The following is a 17,962-nucleotide window of genomic DNA, read 5'->3' on the forward strand; positions in this document are numbered from 1 at the left end:
ATATAAAAAAATTGATTGATTGATTGATTATGACGACGAACTGGAGTCAGGTCGAGACCCCGATGAGGACGACGAGCATGCAGATGAGCTTCTCTGAGATGGTTTCTGACAGTTTGTGCAGAAATTCTTTGGTTATGCAAACCAATTGTTTCAGCAGCTGTCCTAGTGGCTGGTCTCAGACGATCTTGGAGGTGAACATGCTGGATGTGGAGGTCCTGGGCTGGTGTGGTTACACGTGGTCTGCGGTTGTGAGGCTGGTTGGATGTACTGCCAAATTCTCTGAAACGCCTTTGGAGACAGCTTATGGTAGAGACATGAACATTCAATACACGAGCAACAGCTCTGGTTGACATTCCTGCTGTCAGCATGCCAATTGCACGCTCCCTCAAATCTTGCGACATCTGTGGCATTGTGCTGTGTGATAAAACTGCACCTTTCAGAGTGGCCTTTTATTGTGGGCAGTCTAAGGCACACCTGTGCACTAATCATGGTGTCTAATCAGCATCTTGATATGGCACACCTGTGAAGTGGGATGGATTATCTCAGCAAAGGAGAAGTGCTCACTATCACAGATTTAGACTGGTTTGTGAACAATATTTGAGAGAAATGGTAATATTGTGTATGTGGAAAAAGTTTTAGATCTTTGAGTTCATCTCATACAAAATGGGAGCAAAACCAAAAGTGTTGCGTTTATATTTTTGTTGAGTACATGTGATTTTTTTTTAGTTCACTTTTAATAAATTTGCAAAAAAAAAAAGTTTTTCATGTGGTCATTATGGGGTGTTGTGAGTAGAATTTTGAGGGGAAAATGAATTTACTTCATTTTGAAATAAGACTGTAACATACAAAATGTAGGGAAAAAAATAAAGCGCTGTGAATACTTTCCAGATGCACCGTATGTTGGATGATGGAAAGCAACAAGCTTTCTTAATGCAGAACTCAAGTTTCTGGTGTTTGATTTGATTTTTTTGGAGTCAAGATTTTGAAAATAGCACACATCTAGTTGCCATCTGTAAAAACAATGTTTTATTCTGGAAATACACATCAGTATATAATATGACAATGATGTGTTCACATTCTTGCGACCTTGCACTTTGTGCACCGCCGTAGTCCGTACATACCGTTACCACCCCAGAACTGTCAGTGGCGCTAAAACATTTCTTTTTTTTGCTTAATTTGCTAAACACTCTTAGCAGTCAGACTTTAAACTATTTTTAATGCAAACCCAGATTTTAAACACACACACAAAGACATCATACAGAACTATACTGCTTGCATTTCTTAATGATCGATGTAGTTGGAGTCCAAGACATATTCAGTTACTTCAAAAAATTTATGAATCCATCCCCAATTTCTGGAAGTAAAACGAGGTAAAAGTGATGATTTACTGTAATTTTTCCAAAAGGTGCCAATAACAGTTTCACATACGTTTTCTGTATGTATTTTTAATACACAATATGAAATAGAGGTGTAATACTTGCAACTACATCAATGAGGTACTATGAACCGGTAGGGTTCACAATTTTAAATATATAAATCAGTTGAGTTATGCTGTTGCTATTTCCAAATCTTCAAACACTCGTAAAACTCCAGATTTGTGCAAGACTTTATCGAGACTGGCCACAGGAGTGTTAACTTTGTGATATATAATCAAAATCAACAGATAAATGTACCCGTGTGAACTTTATGTTCACTTCAGAATTTGTTAATAGTGTCGTACAGGGTCAGAATGCGAAAGATGTGTTATCTATGCTTAGCTAAGAATTAGAGGTGGGCGGATCGATCCTAATATCGATAATATCGATACCAACACTGGTATTGATATTGAACGATCCTCGTGTAAAAAGATCAATCCTCAAGCTTTTTTCTCTCCCGTACGCACTGACTGCTGCACACACAGATTCATCAAAGTCTACTCTCTGTCTGTAAGAGCAGCGCTGCGCTGCGCCACACAACACGGAGCAGCGCACCCTTGTTTGTCAGCCCTCTACCTCAGGAGATTTTAAGTTGTGTTGAGTGATTATTTTTTTCAACAAAAATGTTGATTGTGATAAAGTATTGTGTTGTCGCATACAATGTTTGGCAAAATTCTATCCTAGGTCTTTTGGATCCTTTGGATCTATGAAGCTAAAATATGAAAAAGTATTGGTATTGGTATCAATATCGGCGATACTGGGCCTGTATTTACTTGGTATCGGATCAATACCAAAATTCCCGGTATTGCCCACCTCTACTAAGAACCGCTGGCTTCTTCTACACTGTGCTTTCTGCAACTGTATCTGGTGCTGCTCCCAGTAGTGAACAAAAGCCAAGCAGAGGCAGTGCCAACATGCTGCAGCACAGCAGCAAAAATCTGATTTTTCGTAAAACATGTATTTGAAGGTTGGAAATGCTGCTTGTGGCGTATTCTATCGTGGAAAATTAATGTCTACATTCAACAAAAAAATGGGATCATTTTGCATCATCATCATAAAAGGTATTGTGCCAGAATTATATCCTATAATGAACGTATTTTTATTGTTGAATACTTTTGCCCATTTTATTATGTATCCCGATTACACAAAATTGGTTAATTTGCATTCATTTACAGAAATATTTTAAATTATGTTCTTACAATTCAAAGACGCTACAAATTTTGACCAGAACTGTGATTTTTTTTTTTTTTTTTTGTAGTAACTCTTAACATGTTGGACTGAAAAATCAAACAAGCAGTATGGACCTTTAAGATTGAAGTTTGTCATTAAGGAAAACATAATTAATAATAATAATAATAATAAAAAAAGCAGACAAGAAGCTGAATTCCCAGCATCAAACAGAAAAACAGACTAAATAATCAGACGACACACTCGGCCTGCACATTTCACAGTCTGCTTGGCTGTAAACATGTAAAACGTTCTCTAAACACACAAACCAATAATTACTGTTGAGAGTCTGGGAGAGTCAACACGGCCGAGTTGTACGTCACACACGATGTGGTCAACGGCCCAAAAAGAAAGGAGCGTCTACGGTCCAGCGACGCGCACAGCAAACGGCCTCAAAGCTCCATCATCGTGCTTTCTTTTCTTGCTGAGCATGTTACGCTTTATAGGAGAGGCCTCTGTGGTAAAACGCTTTTGAAGACCATTTAGGGCACTTTAGTGGTCAAAAACAGTCTGAAATGTATCTTAATGACATCCGTATGGAGCGCTGACTGAGCGGAACGCGACGCCTGCGACGCTTGGACTTGGGGCGTAACAGCTGATTCCAAATCACACTGTACTTTAAGCAATATTTGTCTGTTTGTTGATTTTCACAACGACACTTCACTCCAAACTTGGGACACATATACTCAACAAAAATATAAACGCAACACTTTTGGTTTTGCTCCCATTTTGTATGAGATGAACTCAAAGATCTAAAACTTTTTCCACATACACAATATCACCATTTCCCTCAGATATTGTTCACAAACCAGTCTAAATCTGTGATAGTGAGCACTTCTCCTTTGCTGAGATAATCCATCCCACCTCACAGGTGTGCCATATCAAGATGCTGATTAGACACCATGATTAGTGCACAGGTGTGCCTTAGACTGCCCACAATAAAAGGCCACTCTGAAAGGTGCAGTTTTATCACACAGCACAATGCCACAGATGTCGCAAGATTTGAGGGAGCATGCAATTGGCATGCTGACAGCAGGAATGTCAACCAGAGTTGTTGCTCGTGTATTGAATGTTCATGTCTCTAACATAAGCCGTCTCCAAAGGCGTTTCAGAGAATTTGGCAGTACATCCAACCAGCCTCACAACCGCAGACCACGTGTAACCACACCAGCCCAGGACCTCCACATCCAGCATGTTCACCTCCAAGATTGTCTGAGACCAGCCACTCGGACAGCTGCTGAAGCAATCGGTTTGCATAACCAAAGAATTTCTGCACAAACTGTCAGAAACCGTTTCAGGGAAGCTCATCTGCATGCTCGTCGTCCTCATCGGGGTCTCGACCTGACTACAGTTCGTCGTCGTAACCGACTTGAGTGGGCAAATGCTCACATTCGCTGGTGTTTGGCAAGTTGGAGAGGTGTTCTCTTCACGGATGAATCCCGGTTCACACTGTCCAGGGCAGATGGCAGACAGCGTGTGTGGCATCGTGAGCGGTTTTCTGATGTCAGTGTTGTGGATCGAGTGGCCCATGGTGGCGGTGGGATTATGGTATGGGCAGGCGTCTGTTATGGACGAAGAACACAGGTGCATTTTATTGATGGCATTTTGAATGCACAGAGATACCGTGACGAGATCCTGAGGCCCATTGTTGTGCCATACATCCAAGAACATCACCTCATGTTGCAGCAGGATAATGCACGGCCCCATGTTGCAAGGATCTGTACACAATTCTTGGAAGCTGAAAATGTCCCAGTTCTTTCATGGCCGGCATACTCACCGGACATGTCACCCATTGAGCATGTTTGGGATGCTCTGGACCGGCGTATACGACAACGTGTAGCAGTTCCTGCCAATATCCAGCAACTTCGCACAGCCATTGAAGAGGAGTGGACCAACATTCCACAGGCCACAATTGACAACCTGATCAACTCTATGCGAAGGAGATGTGTTGCACTGCATGAGGCAAATGGTGGTCACACCAGATACTGAGTGGTATCCCCCCCCAATAAAACAAAACTGCACCTTTCAGATTGGCCTTTTATTGTGGACAGTCTAAGGCACACCTGTGCACTAATCATGGTGTCTAATCAGCATCTTGATATGGCACACCTGTGAGGTGGGATGGATTATCTCAGCAAAGGAGAAGTGCTCACTATCACAGATTTAGACTGGTTTGTGAACAATATTTGAGGGAAATGGTGATATTGTGTATGTGGAAAAAGTGTTAGATCTTCGAGTTCATCTCATACAAAATGGGAGCAAAACCAAAAGTGTTGCGTTTATATTTTTGTTGAGTGTATATAACGGCATTCCGGAATTGCCAAGGCGAGATCAAATTGACCAAAGGTCAATCATTGATGGTCAAGGTCAAATTTTAAGGGGTTTTTTTTTCCACTCTGATTTGCACCAAACATGGCACACACACAGTTCTGGAATTGTTCAGGTGAGGTTAAATTTGCCAAACGAAAGTACGGCGCATTTGGCATTTGGGTTTGGGGTCAACTTCAACCAGAACTGGAACCACCAGTTTGACATTGACTTGTTTCTGTCAAATAAATGAAACATTACATCACATTCAAGTCTCCATATTAAAAAAAATAGCATTTTTTTAATCCATCCTACAATAACCACTGTAATGTTGTAAAATGGCCCAGTCCCAATGACTTTCCTTGGATATAGAGAATGTTTTACGAAAATAAGATAATTCATGTTGCCAGATGCTGTTGTTTTAATATAAAACACATGTCAAAATCTGTGTGACAAAACACATGAATATGTATATAATAACACATTTACTGCACTCTATGACTGATCAGTAATGGAATGGAAATACATGTGGGTCATTTTGTGATACTTTTCATCCTCAGTCTACAATATGTACACTCTAAGAAATAAAACGTTGAATTTAATTGATAAAGTTAAGGTAACGTTTTCCACATAACATTGTCAATTAAGTGCAAAACAATATTGTAGCTGAAATTAATTAAGTCAAATGAAACATTATTACTTAAATCCCTAAATTAACAACTGCAAGTATATTGAAAATAATAGTATTAATTACATTTTAAACCCCTGAGTTTCATTTCTTAGAGTGGACTTGAAATTAGAATAGGAATTTACTCCATCCATGGTGTAATTCTTCACTTTATTATTATTACTACTCACTTACTTACATACTCATTAATTTACTTATTTTACTGGTTTGTTGCAAGGAGCTCTGGAGTTATGATTAAAATGTAACCTAAAACACTGTAATCCATCATGACCTCAACTGGTATGTTCATTAAAAAGCCGTTAATAATGATTCTTTAAAAAAGTGACAGATAACAGCAATACTGAGCAGACAACAACAGAAAAACCCCAAAGAAACCAATAAGTATTAAAAAAAAAAAAAACAATCAGATACTATATCAAACATCCATGACGATACCAAACAATCCAGATTAATGTTAATTTTCTGCAGTTCTTCATTCAGTCCATTTATTTTACACAGCAAATATATTTTCCATGTAGACAACAGATTTTGGCTGTGAAAAAATGTTTGTACAACTGTACACACCAAAGGTTCTAAACCAACAATACTTGCAATTCCGGTTTAGATCAGATGATGGCAACAGCAAAAATCTAGACTTGTGAACCCTGTCCCTGCTGGTACCACTTCTGTGTTTTTCTGTGGTCAGTCTGTTCTTAGAGACACTCTGGAAAGGAAATCAATCTTTGTTTTCAGTGCAGTTGTTTTTTTTTTCTTAGTAATTCCCCATTGTCCCATTCGGGTTTACCAAAACCCTGTTTTGTACCAGGACTTGACGTCCAGCTGAGTCTACATTCGTCATTATTTTCATCGACTCACTTTCCTCTTGTTCTGTAGCTTAAATGGTACGACACACTCCTCCATGTCTCCCAAATCCAGCAACAAGATTACAGCTCACTTACATGGCAACTTTTAACAACAAGCCAAGAGTCAAAGGTGTCAATGCAAAAAGCACGTCCATTATGGATCTGATATAGACCCTCCTAGGAGACTGCACTTGGTTAAGTTTGACCAGTATCAAACTTATGAGATGACTTTAAACCACATCTTCTTTGGTTGTCCTACAGCAGTTTTATGATGATAATCATATTTCCAATATGCTATGATCATCAAAAACCCTCTTTTAGTGTCTCTAGGAAGAATCCAGTCTGTGTAGGTACATCTGGACATCAGAGGAAGCTTAAGTGCCACATTTCAAACTATCGATATCTGGCACTGGAATGAAATTGGTGACTTTGTGCACCAAGAAGGCCACATCAGCATGCTATGATCCTCATTGGACAAGTTCATGTTTTTCTGAATATCTCCAAGAGTTCATGCAGAATTGCATCTTAAAAATAAGATGGTTTTTAAGGCGGGCTACATTGTTATTTGAAGGAAAATGTCCTTGCATCAATGGCACCTCATATTCCAAACAATTTTGTTGCAAGGGTGGAGGGAGTTGAGGTGTGTGACAGCGCTCAATTTCAGACTGTTTGTGGGGTAGCGTACCATTTTCCCCATTGTCGAAGCATGCCTTGACCCCTTCCAGTTCTGTGAGGTCTGGATCAGTCGTTCCCAGCTCCAGTTCCATTCCAGCCTTTGCCTGTCTCCTCCTTCGCAGGCAGATGACCGTCCCAGCTAGTACAGCCAACCCCACCACCAGTGCCAGTGCAGCCAGGGTAGGTATGAGCATGTACGTAAGCTGGCTCTGTGTCTCCACCCTGGGCTCTGAAAATGTAAGGGGAACCTCTGAGGTGCGAGCCTCTGTACATGACGCCATTTCTGTAGAGTTATTACTCTTCAAATTGACTCGTTCACCTAGGGGGCTGGCACAGACTGAGTAGGTACAGTTGGGTTTCAAGCCACGAAGAGTGTATTCTGGGTAGGATGCCGGCACACTCAGGATCATGGGGCGTCGGTCAGGACCCGAAAGGTTACGATAAGTGAGCCTGATACCACGGATGTGTGGCCGTGTCTCAATGAATCGATGCAGGTCAAGAAGGACAGAAGTGGAGGTCACCTGTCTCGAGCTGATGGCTTCTAGTTCTGTATGTATTGCAGGGGCAACCACGGAGACCTCTGTTGCTAAGGGCTTAATTTTCTCAGGAACTTCATCCACATTCTCACAATAGAGGCCAGAGGTTCCTGAAGCACAGACACAGCTCAACTGTCCCATAAAATCAAAATGGCAAGTGCCACCATTGAGGCAGATGTTTGCTGGGCAAATGTGTTGCTCGTATTCTGTACTTGTGGAGCTAGGGGAGACAGGAGGCTCAGGTGGAAGAGGGTAACTGTCTGTTTTTGAAGAGACTGGCTCCTTGTTGGGTGGAGGAGGAGGAATGGCATTAGTATGAATGGATTCTGGTGATGTAGTAGGCATATGGGGCACAGGTGTACTGCCAATGGAAGAGCCCATCATTATCATGGTGGTCAAAGGACATCCAAAATCTTTGTGCTCAAGCTCTGCAAGCATTTTACCGGCATTAACTGGGGGGAAATGGCATCTGGTTTCCTCAGGCCTCCCAAGACTCACATTCTTCTCCTTGAGCCACACAGGGAACCATGATAATGGACACAAACAGTTGAATGGATTCTCAGCTGCTGTTAGGGTCATCAATCTTGTAAAGATCTGGAAGAAACCCTGTGGAAAACCTTGCAAATTTAGTGTACTTAGGTCCAGTTCTTGCAGTCCCGAAAGCTTCTGGAAGTCTTCCACTCTGAGCTCAACCATGGGGGTTGGCAGCTAGGTTGAGCTTAGTTAGGCCCTTCAAGAGTATTGCTTTAAGGCTTCAGGAACTCTGATAGCATGTTTAATGAGATATCCAACTCATGAAGGTTCCCATGGAGGCTATGAGGTCCTTATTCAAAGAAGTAAGCCCCAGAGAGGCTATTTTCAGAGCTTCCAGGTGGGAGTCTGGAGGTCTGATGGTCCCAGGGTTGGGATGTGGTTGTAGCTGAGATCTATAAGCAAAGATAGGGGAAATGAAGGGCTGGGAGGGAGGTGAGCTTGTTCCCCTGGAGCTTGAGTTCCAGTAGCATTTTTTAAATCCTGAAAGGCTTCCGAGTGGATGCTTTGGATACGGTTTTCATGGAGATACAGCCTCTCTAGCTGTACAAGCCCAGCAAAGCTTGCTTTGGATATGTGGCAATGATATTAGAGGACAGATCCAAGTTCTTGAGCTCGGACAGAGTCTCAAAGACACGGTCTGGGACTTCTGCCAGCTCATTCTGGCTCAGATCGAGCAACCCCACTGCTCCAGGCCCCTGAGTCATCGTGGGCTAAAGTGTTGATGCCGTTCGGAACACATAGAGATTCTTGGTGACAGAGGGGACACGAGGCACAGTGCTGACTTTCGTTGATAACAGAATATTGAGTCCTTGTCCACGCAATGTGCAGTCAGCTGGGCAGTCGATGGATGACACCAGCTGAGATGACAGGAGGGAAACCAGGACGAAGGGAAGCATGATGACAGCAATCCTGAAACTCTGAAAGAGAAGCAGAAAATATTTGTCTTCAGTTCCAGAGCATTTTCTTTAATCTGTGTTTCTGTCAACACACACACACAACACACACACACACACACACACACACACCACACCACACACCACACACACACACACACACACACACACACACACACACACACAAAATGTCCCCACACTGAACCACGTAGACATATACAGTTAACATACCGTACAACAGATTAAAGAAGAGCATTTGAGATTTCTGACGTCCCCCAAGGGTTGACCGAGGACTCAAAATAACAGATATGTGATTCACATCGTGATCCAGACTTTACCTCAATCCAGACTCCACAACACAACGCAAATAATTACATAATGATCCAGAATGGTCCGACTGACTGATCAGACGTTCTAATCTGATATTTAATTCACAAGCTGAAACAAAACGGTGTTGTCCCGATCTGGTTTTACATCGTGATGTTGTATCCGTGAAGTAGTTTTGGCGTAATCCTTAAAAGTCTACAAAGTAAAATCCTGATCCAGAATCCAGATCCAGATCCAGAGCAACTTGCCGAAAATTTAATGGAGTCCTGCGAGGCTAAACACCAATGTGTGGCTGAAAATGTGGTGAAAATCTGTTAAGTAGTTTTGACATAATCCTCAAAATATGACAAAGCGAAGCATACAATTGAAATCCAGATCCAGGATCCAGATCCGGATCACCTCCAACTACAGTGGAGTTTTCCATGGCCTAATATCTATCTGTGTGTAAATTTGGTGAGAATCAGTGAAGTAGTTTTGAAGTAATCCTGCTAAAAGACATGTCAAATAAATAAATAAATGCCAATAATTTTATTATGTCCTTGGAGATCGCAAAACCAGCACACATATACAATCAAGACTATTTTTGTTTGGTTAGTGGACTGATGTCTTGTAGGTCCTGGCTTTACTGTTATAACAAATTTCACTCAAAAACAAATAATCAAAACAATATCCAACATTACCAAAGCAAGCTTAAATTATTCAGTTTATTCAAGAAAAACTAAATGAATAGTAAATGTATGTAATCATAGAAATAAACATTTTTTTAAACAGTAATTACGAGGTCTATTAGAAACGTATCCGACCTTATATTTTTTTCAAAAACCATATGGATTTGAATCACGTTTGATTTACATCAGACATGCTTGAAACCTCGTGGGCCATACGAGAGTTTTTTCACGCCTGTCGGTTACGTCATTCACCTGTGGGCAGTCTTTGAGTGAGGAGTCGTCCACCCTCTCGTCGTTTTTTTCATTGTTTAGTAATGGCTCAGAGACTGTTGCTTGTTTGATCAAACTTTTCAAAACCTGTAGGCACAACTGAAGTGGGACACCATTCGATAAAATTCAGATGGTTTTCGGTAAACTTTTAACGGCTGATGAGAGATTTTGGTCTGGTAGTGTCGCTTTAAGGACGGCCCACGGCGCCTGAAGGCGATCTGCGCTGACGGCAGCAGCGTCTCGCCGTTTAAGTTGAAAACTTCCACATTTCAGCTCTGTTGACCCCAGTAAGTCGTCAGAGAACAGAGAACTTTCAGAAGAAGTCGGCATGAGGAGTTTATTTGTACATTCCATTGTTAACGGACATTTGTAATGAAAAGAACGTGCGGGCAGAGTCGCATGTCGGGCTGGACCCGACCGCGGGGGGTCGTGACAGGAAAAACACCTCCGTTGGTGGTGTTGTTGTGTTGTTGGAACATGCCCAAGCTGTTAAACAATTTCTCAGTTACTCACTTGTTGAAAGCCATCAAAAGCCGCCTGAATTTTACAAATGGTTTTCAACACGGAGGTGTTTTTCCTGTCGCGGCGCACCACAGATTCGCTGAGGTCGTCACGGAAACACTCGGCGAATTTCGCGCACGTCTTTCATTAAAAAATGTCCTTAAACAGTGGAATGTCCGCAATAAAGTCCTCATGCCGGCCTCTTCTGAATCTTCTCTGTTCTCTCACGACGTCCTGGGTGAATTAAGCCTTAAATTAGGATGTTTTCAGCTCGAAACAGGCTGACGACGGCGCCTGGAAGCGCTGCGCGACGTCCCGCTCCGTGGGAAGTCCTTACAGCGACAGAAACACCCCATAATCTCTCATCAGCCGTTAAACTTTTCACCGAAAACCAGCTTAATAGTGTCCACTCAGATATTCTTCAAAGGTCCAGAAAAAATTTTGATAAAGCAACGCGCGCCGTCTCGAGCAGCGTGTGAAACAAAGGAATTCAGCCGAGAGGGCTGGACCACATCTCACTCAAGGCCTGCCCACAGGGAACTGACGTCACTGACATGCGTGAAAAAACTCACGCATGCGCACGAGGGTTCAAGCATGACTGGTGTAATCGCACGTCATTCAAATCCATATAGTTAAAAAAAAATAAAAGTGTTGGTTTCTTATCTAATAGACCTCGTATATGCCACAACTAAAATAACACAGCTACAAGTCCACACAACCCCACAGAAAGGATTTAGTATGTGGTGACCCCAAGTGAGAAAAGAGAGAAGAACTTACTCGGGGAGGTGGACAGAAATGGACTTAATCTCAGAAAACAAGTATTATTTTGTTAGTTTTGTTTTAACCACAATTATGTTCTAAAATTTAAATGACTTACAACCAAGGTTGGGTAGGATTACTTTGAAATGTAATCCAAAAGTAATCAGATTACAAGTAATCCAAATGTATGTACATACATACATGTAATCCACATGTATTCTTTCAAAGTAATCCTAACCCAACCTTGCTTACAACTCTGCAGAAAGGATTATGTAGCCACGAAAGAGAGATACAGTGAGAGATGTGGACAACAATGGACTAAAATCAGAGAATCATTAACTGCATGGCAGCATGCAATTTTGTACGATATGTAAATCCGCTTTAGCAGAATAATTACTTGCTTGTAAACATGCTCAATAAGTCTTTTTGTGTCAGCTGCAGAACATAGAACAGAATAGAATGGATGTTTATTGTCATTGCATTTCTGCAATGAAATTCTGGGGGCACTTTCCAAACAGCAGCACCTTAAAAAAAAAAAAAAAAATTCAAAACAGTGGCAAGCTGTTTGATTAAATAAGTTGATTGAAATGAATTTGTACCACACTATATCAGCTTGCTTGGCAAAGAGTTTGGTTTAACGGAGGTTAGGGTTAGGTGACATGTACAGCTAGCTAATGTGATACTAGTTTGTGTGTCACGGCTAGCTAATGTGATTTTGGATATAGTGTCTGCTTCCACTGGCTAACAAGTCAGCTATATCAAGACAACATTGGATCAAAGTTCACCAGACTTGAACTCAACATGAATATCTGTGCAAACCCAATGAATATTTGCTAGCGTCTTTGAGCTAGCATCCAGGGTTTTCATATAGCCCATAATCCCTTGTGCGCCAGAGAGTCGCTGCAGTCAAAACAACATAGAGAATCCACATGATCACAATTGTAAATGAATATTATACTACAAAACGTATTTTTTATGCTTTTCGTCACGTTAATAAGAGACTGCTGCATGATACCCTGAAAACTTGCTAAAACAATTATAACGAATAATCCGTGTCTGTTACGTTTAATCTGCGTGGAATTTAATAAACACAAACTGAGTTTCAGACATATTATATATATTAGTCTGGAACAAAGAGGACAAACAGTGTTGTAAAGAACAATAATCAAGACGTTAAAGAGCAAACTTCATTTTCCCCCAGAAAGACATGATCAGGAAGCGATTGTAGCTCACAGCAGCTCCCACTGAAAATAACGGAGAGACAGCCTGTGATTCTCATATGTTTACATAAAACAAACGCCATAACAACGTCTATCAACCCAGAGAATATATTCATGAGAGTTTTAGGCACAATATAAAAATTGTTTTATGTTGCGATGTTAATGCTGTTGTCCATGTGCAATGGTTAAAGTGCTGCGTGATCAGAGTGTCTCAATGCAGTTCTCAATGTTTACTGAGATCTCGCAGCGCGGCGAACTCTCCGAGGTTTTTGCGGGATTTGAAAACCTGAAAAGAGCGGATGGGATATTTGCTGAAATGAAGTGAAACTTGATCTAAAAATTCACTGCCAAAAATGCTAGCGTAATGTGGTGTGCTCTAATTTGCTGTTTCATGTCCTTAATCATCAGACACCCTGGGATCACAACCGACAGGCTGAGGCAAAAGGTTAACCCGGCCCACCCGGGGTGACCCTTCCGGGTTAAGTGATAAAGTCATTCAGCCTCTTGGCTGTGTTTATGAGACAACCGTCAGCCCATGACATGGAGCCTGCAGTAACGTAGCTGGACACCCACAGATGCACGGCTACTACACATAACATATCCAAGGCAAATATCCTGTACGTGTGAAGGCGCACGTACGCACACTCACTCGAGGTCACGTGTTTACTCACTCAAAAACCTCAGCAGCTCCCAAAAATGAACTCCAGCCAGTGATAATGGCCAAAAAATGATGTGGAAATTGAGTGAACACATGAAAAAAGAGGTGCTAGACAAATACTCAAATTAATAGGTTGATCAAACTAATCTACAAGTACAATTTATGCAGACTTAATTTGAACTAAGTTATTTTGCGTGTTACCATTTATTAAATGGTGCAATGATCAATATGTTTTTCTTTACGTGTTACTCAAGTGTATTGATGTATTGTATGCAGTACAAATGGAATGATTTTTTAGTGGTAATTTGTGCCATTTTTGGTGTCACCTACTCTTTACTTCACCCTAAAAAAAACCCAAAACATTATCTTCAAGAACACGTGAAATACCTTATTACGTACATAAATAACCAACAATCACGTACAATCCATTTCAATCTTATAATTAATCAAAAACCCAGACAGAGCTTTAATTTATTTGAAAGCTTGACTCTTAGTCTGTCCATCCAAATTGGAAGTCCCAAAAAACAGTTTTATTGTTATTATCTATCGTCCACCTGGTCGTTACTGTGAGTTTCTCTGTGAATTTTCAGACCTTTTGTCTGACTTAGTGCTTAGCTCAGATAGATAATTATATGGTCGATTTTACATCCACACAGATGCTGAGAATGACAGCCTCAACACTGCATTAATCTATTATTAGACTCTATTGGCTTTGCTCAAAAAGTAAATGAGTCCACCCACCACTTTAATCATATCTTAGATCTTGTTCTGACTTATGGTATGGAAATAGAAGACTTAACAGTATTCCCCTGAAAACTCCCTTCTGTCTGATCATTTCTTAATAACATTTACATTACTCTGATGGACTACCCAGCAGTGGGGAATAAGTTTCATTACACTAGAAGTCTTTCAGAAAGCGCTGTAACTAGGTTTAAGGATATGATTCCTTCTTTATGTTCTCTAATGCCATATACCAACACAGTGCAGAGTAGCTACCTAAACTCTGTAAGTGAGATAGAGTATCTCGTCGATAGTTTTACATCCTCATTGAAGACAACTTGGATGCTGTAGCTCCTCTAAAAAAGAGAGCTTTAATCAGAAGTGCCTGACTCCGTGGTATAACTCACAAACTCGTAGCTTAAAGCAGATAACCCGGTAAGTTGGAGAGGAATGGCGTCTCACTAATTTAGAAGGATCTTCACTTAGCCTGGAAAAAGAGTCTGTTGCTCTATAAAAAAGCCCTCCGTAAAGCTAGGACATCTTTCTACTCATCACTAATTGAAGAAAATAAGAACAACCCCAGGTTTCTTTTCAGCACTGTAGCCAGGCTGACAAAGAGTCAGAACTCTATGGAGCTGAGTATTCCATTAACTTTAACTAGTAATGACTTCATGACTTTCTTTGCTAACAAAATTTTAACTATTAGAGAAAAAATTACTCATAACCATCCCAAAGACGTATCGTTATCTTTGGCTGCTTTCAGTGATGCCTGTATTTGGTTAGACTCTTTCTCTCCGATTGTTCTGTCTGAGTTATTTTCATTAGTTACTTCATCCAAACCATCAACATGTTTATTAGACCCCATTCCTACCAGGGCTGCTCAAGGAAGCCCTACCATTATTTAATGCTTCGATCTTAAATATGATCAATCTATCTTTGTTAGTTGGCTATGTACCACAGGCTTTTAAGGTGGCAGTAATTAACCATTACTTAAAAAGCCATCACTTGACCCAGCTATCTTAGCTAATTATAGGCCAATCTCCAACCTTCCTTTTCTCTCAAAAATTCTTGAAAGGGTAGTTGTAAAACAGCTAACTGATCATCTGCAGAGGAATGTCTATTTGAAGAGTTTCAGTCAGGTTTTAGAATTCAATCATAGTACAGAAACAGCATTAGTGAAGGTTACAAATGATCTTCTTATGGCCTCGGACAGTGAGACTCATCTCTGTGCTTGTTCTGTTAGACCTCAGTGCTGCTTTGATAGTTGACCATAAAATTTTATTACAGAGATTAGAGCATGCCCATAGTATTAAAGGCACTGCGCTGCGGTGGTATTGAATCATATTTGTCTAATAGATTACAATTGTTCATGTAAATGGGGACTCTTCTTCACAGACTAAGTTAATTATGGAGTTCCACAAGGTTCTGTGCTAGGACCAATTTTATTCACTTTATACATGCTTCCCTTAGGCAGTATTATTAGACGTATTGCTTAAATTTTCATTGTTACGCAGATGATACCCAGCTTTATCTATCCATGAAGCCAGAGGACACACACCAATTAGCTAAACTGCAGGATTGTCTTACAGACTATAAGAACATGGATGACCTCTAATTTCCTGCTTTTAAACTCAGATAAAACTGAAGTATTGTACTTGGCCCCACAAATCTTAGAAACATGGTGTCTAACCAGATCCTTACTGTGGATGGCATTACCCTGACCTCTAATAATACTGTGAGAAATCTTGGAGTCATTTTGATCAGGATATGTCATTCAAAGCGCATATTAAACAAATATGTAGGACTGCTTTTTTGCCATTTACGCAATATCTCTAAATCAGAAAGGTCTTGTCTCAGAGTGATGCTGAAAACTAATTCATGCATTTATTTCCTCTAGGCTGGGACTATTGTATTCATTATTATCAGGTTGTCCTAAAAGTTCCCTAAAAAGCCTTCAGTTAATTAAAAATGCTGCAGCTAGAGTACTGACGGGACTAGAAGGAGAGAGCATATCTCACCCATATTGGCCTCTCTTCATTGGCTTCCTGTTAATTCTAGAATAGAATTTAAAATTCTTCTTCTTACTTATAAGGTTTTGAATAATCAGGTCCCATCTTATCTTAGGACCTCGTAGTACCATATCACCCCAATAGAGCGCTTCGCTCTCAGACTGCAGGCTTACTTGTAGTTCCTAGGGTTTGTAAGAGTGAATGGGAGGCAGAGCCTTCAGCTTTCAGGCTCCTCTTCCTGTGGAACCAGCTCCCAATTCAGATCAGGGAGACAGACACCCTCTCTACTTTTAAGATTAGGCTTTAAAACTTTCCTTTTTGCTAAAGCTTATAGTTAGGGCTGGATCAGGTGACCCTGAACCATCCCTTAGTTATGCTGCTATAGACGTAGACTGCGGGGGGTTCCCATGATGCACTGTTTCTTTCTCTTTTTGCTCTGTATGCACCACTCTGCATTTAATCATTAGTGATCGATCTCTGCTCCCCTCCACAGCATGTCTTTTTTCCTGGTTCTCTCCCTCAGCCCCACCAGTCCCAGCAGAAGACTGCCCTCCCTGAGCCTGGTTCTGCTGGAGGTTTCTTCCTGTTAAAAGGGAGTTTTTTCCTTCCCACTGTAGCCAAGTGCTTTGCTCCAGGGGGTCGTTTTGACCGTTGGGGTTTTACATAATTATTGTATGGCCTTGCCTTACAATATAAAGCGCCTTGGGGCAACTGTTTGTTGTGATTTGGCGCTATATAAAAAAAATTGATTGATTGAATTGATTGATTGAGGTTGCATTCATGACATGCACAATTACAGATCATCTACGTAAGTATATGAATTCAGTATTTCAATTATTCTCACACAGTTACGTCAAATCCGAGAAACCTGGACCTTCAGAGGTGAAGTAGCACAGATGTCGATGAAATCTCTCGATGTACGTTACTAGTAAAAACATAAAGTTTGAAATGAGCTTGTTTCTTATGTCTGTCCTCTGATAAGACTGTAATTTAAGAATATGTAAATATGTAATTTTTTTTAAAGTACGACTACAATCTGACAAATGTGTGATATTTGTTTGTTTTTAGAAGGTTTATCTTCAATTTTTCTATCTGCTCTGTCTTTGACCATGAAAAAGCGGCGTCACAGATTTCTTTTTGCGTCAGTGAGTCACCTGAACATTTGAATATAACAGTGTGACATTATCAGGAAACTTGGTTTCATCCCAATCGAATATTTACAGGAGAAGAATTTCTGCAAAATGAATTTGATTATGGAAAAATTAACGTCACAATTTCATCCAACAAAACTGATATTTTAACATTGTGTATATTAGAAACACTACAATAGGGACACTTTTGTTTTTGATGCAGATCATGTTGAGATAAGAGGAAACAGCTCTTGGTGTTCACAGATGATTTGAAGTTTGGATTCTGAGACCTTATTATTAAATCCAGACCTGCTGGAGACCGACGAGTGTGTGTGTGTGTGTGTGTGTAAACGTATGATTTCATCAGGCTCACTCTGGTTGTTTGATTAATGTGAAAAATGCCAGCGTCATAAAACTCAAACTTTAACTGCATCAGTAGTCAAAAGGAATTTAAAACTGAGCAAGTGGAAAGAAAGAAATAACAAAAGAAGTGAAAAAATGTTAGATTCATTTCAAGGAATAAAAATCTAAATGGGTGAAGAATGTCTTCCAAATGCGTCTCTTCAAATATACTGTAAGCATC

At 40.5% G+C, this 17,962-nt stretch overlaps 1 pseudogene; it reads right to left on the minus strand.

Moving 5' to 3' along the window:
• Positions 1-5,346: 5,346 nt before the first annotated feature.
• LOC117526241 overlaps positions 5,347-17,962 on the minus strand; it is a 70,920-nt pseudogene continuing 58,304 nt past the window's right edge.

The sequence above is a fragment of the Thalassophryne amazonica genome, chromosome 15 (genome assembly GCF_902500255.1).
Source record: "Thalassophryne amazonica chromosome 15, fThaAma1.1, whole genome shotgun sequence".
Lineage (NCBI taxonomy): Eukaryota > Metazoa > Chordata > Actinopteri > Batrachoidiformes > Batrachoididae > Thalassophryne > Thalassophryne amazonica.